The sequence below is a fragment of the Chiloscyllium plagiosum genome, unplaced genomic scaffold (genome assembly GCF_037043375.1).
Source record: "Chiloscyllium plagiosum isolate Xiang-an unplaced genomic scaffold, Cpla_swu_hap1 HiC_scaffold_21, whole genome shotgun sequence".
Classification (NCBI taxonomy): Eukaryota; Metazoa; Chordata; class Chondrichthyes; order Orectolobiformes; family Hemiscylliidae; genus Chiloscyllium; species Chiloscyllium plagiosum.
In genome coordinates, this window is record NW_028270159.1 from 101,947,908 (window position 1) to 101,952,023 (window position 4,116).

General features: G+C 43.6%; 1 non-coding gene across 1 annotated transcript; it reads right to left on the reverse strand.

Moving 5' to 3' along the window:
• Positions 1-3,831: 3,831 nt before the first annotated feature.
• Positions 3,832-3,913, reverse strand: trnas-gcu (transfer RNA serine (anticodon GCU)). The gene has a single exon. It is a non-coding gene; the product is annotated as a tRNA-Ser (tRNA).
• Between the last annotated feature and the right edge of the window lie 203 nt (positions 3,914-4,116).

Consider the following 4,116-nt stretch of genomic DNA (forward strand, 5'->3'; position numbering starts at 1 on the left):
GAATTCAATAGCTGTAGAAAGAAAAAGAATGCGATCTCCAAACTTTTCTTTATCATTCATCGCTGGTTTTCAAGTTCTATACTTTAGATATAGATCCATCCGAATGAGGGAATCTCCCTCCTGTTTACTCTCACCAAATTCACATCGCCTAGAAACCTTCTATACGGACACAACTCAGTTTTACCTGGTGTCACGCCACATGATCTATTCTTTTTTTCCACCATCCCTTGAAACCCCGCTTTGTCTTTTTAAATGGCATTTTCCCCCACTACATCGTTGGCTTCCTTTCCATTTTTCTGTTTCCAAGTAAACGCTGTCCATTTTTCCTGACGTCTTTTCATTCCAGTCATCGCCATCCATGTCTTTTATCATCTCTTTATGTCCCAGTATAGTCCATGTTGAGAAAGGATGCTGGGGCCAAAACAACACATGAAAACCCGCTCTAATGCTGTATACTACCATTACCAATGTAGGGAAAATGGGAGCTAGTTCAGTCAAAAGTGAATCCGTTGGTTGTTGCACAATGGATCAATCACTGATTGGGTCGTGACTGTTTTTCCTCACTTTTCTCCCCTGTCTGAACATGTGCTAAAGCAACACAATAAGGGAACATGGAATGCCTACAGTTCAGAAATTGCCTATTCGATGCAACAAATGCACACCAATCCTCCTGGGATTAACCCTCACAGAACAATTCCTTACCCTTTTTCTCTTCATTTGCTCCTGAATAATGCACCTTACTGACAGTCGACCCAGTTGTCGGCAAATCATATCTCTGGCGCTGTGAGGCAGCAGTGATAACCAGTGAGCCACCTTGCGGCCCTGCACAATTATTCAAGGCACATGCGGACGCGTTGTAAATGTCAAAGATGCTCGACTCGTGTTGTTGCCCTTATCAGGAACAAGAAATCCAGATTCCCTGACCAAGAAATTAACCCAAACCACAGCGGTGAAAGCGCTGTGTGGTCACCACTAGTCGACCAGGAAGTACGGCATGTGCAATTGCGTCTTCTCTTAACAGCATAGGTTTCTTTTTCTGCGATGAGAAATTCCTTCCAAAAAAGAGTGTTTGTGACATCGTGCTTTTAGAGCACAGAATAATACATTATGTCAGTGCCAGTCATCAAACATCAAATATTCTCGTTTCCAATTTCCACTATTTGGCCCACAGCCTGACGTCTGAAGTGTTCATTTGAATGAGACTTTCCTGGCAAAGTTTTAATCTCAAAAGAACCAGTGAATGAGACTGAAGTCAGATACCGTCAAATTTGTTCATGAACTCCGGGAGAACTGAACCTCATTTTGACCCATAGAGGGAACTATACAGACACATCTTTTGAAAGTGACAAAGGCCTCAGGAGAGCCCAACTTCTATAAAATGAGGAATTGACCCGTTTGGCATCTTCTTTCTTCATGACTCGCTTTAAAACCGATTCTGTTTACATAAGCAGAGGGGTAAACAGGCGGGAGGCTATCCCTCAAGGACTGTCCCAATCGGCAATAATTGGTACCTGCTAAACGTTGACTTCTCCAACTCTGAGGCAGCCTGGCTAGCTGTGGTCTTCCAAATTCCTGCCTGTTTAATTGGATTCCAGCAGATTCCTGTCTCAACGTAAGGAACAGAAGCATTCAACCGCATCCCTGTACGTTTTCGTCCCCCATTGTTTCACCGTTTCTTTTCTGCTTTTCATGAATCACGTTGTTCTTCCTGCCAAACGAAGGCATTCTTCGCATCAGAACCTTGTCATCCTCATGTTCCTCGAAGGAAAAACACGTATGTGGACTTCCAGCAGAAACAAATGGGGCCTGGGGCGGGGGTGGGGGGTGGGGAGGGGGTGGGTGGGGGTGTGGGGTCTGCCTATAAAATGACTTCCAGATATTCCTTCAAAAATAATTCCTAACAACATGGAAAACGCACCTTCGGATGCTTGCTGCAATAGTTGCAAGAAAATTCAGCAAGTCTGTAGTGTGAATCAAGGTTACAACCCCGGGCTCGAACCACTGAGCTATGGAAGCACTAACATATGAAGCGTTTTGAGACTGACAAAAGATGATGACCTCTAGCAGAAAAACTTCGGTCATCACAGTTTTGTGATACAAGCTTCGTTTTGTGTGACAAAATACGACTTGAAACCCACTTCTTTGATCACTTGTTGGATATAACACTTTGTCAGCTTCCCAATATCTCATAATGTGACAGGGATCAACATTTGTTTAAACTCACACAAAGTAAAAGCTTTGAAGCTTCTTTTATATAAAAGGCACGATGTAGTATTGATACCAGCTCATTACCCTTGATTTCAGCATGTATTGCAGTTTTTCTTAATCACTTGGTGAGTAATTCCTTTCCCTTTGCCTGGTGCGATTTACGTCGCCATGGGAATTCATAATTTATGGCCTTGGCAGGTGACTGTTAGGCACCAAACGTGAAACAGTTCAAATCCAACGTGCTCCGGAACTTGGAATTCGAGGGAATGCAGAATATCTGAGAGTGCACTTTAAAACATAATCTTGGGTGTCGTGTCCGCTGGCTGGATTGGCATCCTATTGACCAGCTCTATTTGCTCTTGAGTGGGCTGGAGGACATGACAGTGATAGTTAGAGGGAAGACAGTCAAGAGATTTGTAGAAAATGATGAAAAATTTGAAATTTTGCCGCCCGGTGATGATGAGCAACCCTTATTGTGAGTACTCCCACATGCTGGAGAGGTATTGGAAGACCTCAGGATTACATCATTGGGTGAATAACCTGCAACTCCTTCCCTTCCACCCTGTGGGAGCCCTTGTGGAAAGATAAAGCTGCGAAGGCCGCAGTGCACGTTTGGGATAATGGGCGGTCGTAAAAATGCCATTCAGATAATGCACAATGAAACAGTGAACAGAACGCTAGTACACCCTTGAATAGAAGCAGAGGGAGTTAGACCATAGAACATAGAACAGAGAACATAACAGCGCAGTCCAGTCCCTTCGGCCCTCGATGTTGCGCCAACCTGTCATACCAATCTGAAGTCCATCTAACCTACACTATTCCATGTACGTGCATATGCTTGTCCAATGACGACTTAAATGTACTTACAGTTGGCGAATCTACTACCGTTGCAGGCAAAGCATTCCATACCCTTACTACTCTCTGAGTAAAGAAACTACCTCTGACATCTGTCCTGTATCTATCACCCCTCAATTTAATTCTATGCCCCCTCGTGCTCGCCGTCACCATTCTTGGAAGAAGGCTCTCCCTGTCCACCCTATCTAAACCCTCTGATTATATTATATGTCTCTATTAAGTCACCTCTCAACCTTCTTCTCTCTGACGAAAACAACCACAAGTCCCTCACCCTTTCCTCGTAAGACCTTCCCCTCATATCATGCAACATACGAGTAAATCTCCTCTGCACCTCACCCTCATTCTGCACACACTCTGCCTCTGTTCTGAGTTGGGCTCAGAAATATCTCCATTGTTTTGTGCTATCTCTCTGTGCTCATTTCACCAAGGTGAATCACTTCGACCCAACCTGCGACAGATTTCATCTGACAAAACACTCATTAAGAATCCCATGCATAAACATGCACTTCGCATCTCTCGTTATTTGGTTTTCCTGGATCCCTTTCAGACAATAAAAGTTCACGCAACTTGACTTGGAAAAGAAAATGGCGTTCCTTTTAATTATTCCAATTCAATCTACATTTCAATGCAGTTTAGGCAACAGGCTCAATTTATTCTTTGATACTTTATAATAGCGTTGATGCATATAAACACACTATTGGAGTTCCAATTTCAATAAGAAGGCTGTGATTATCCAAAAACAGCCACATTGAAAATCGTCAGCAATAGCGACGAGAGTAGGATTCAAACTCACGCGTGCAGAGCACAATGGATTAGCAGTCCATCGCCTTAACCTCTCGGCCACCTCGTCAGATGGGCGGCTACCCCTCTGATCTTATGAATAAGTGAATTGTAAATTATGTACACAGATATTTCTCCTTGGTATTGGTGAAATGATAAATAGCACATATGGTTCCAAGAGTATCGTCTGACCTCTAGGCTGTGGGGCAAGCGCACTCCGAATGTGACACTCTGCTCACAGTGATCAGAGCAAAAATGAAGAAATGACTGCAA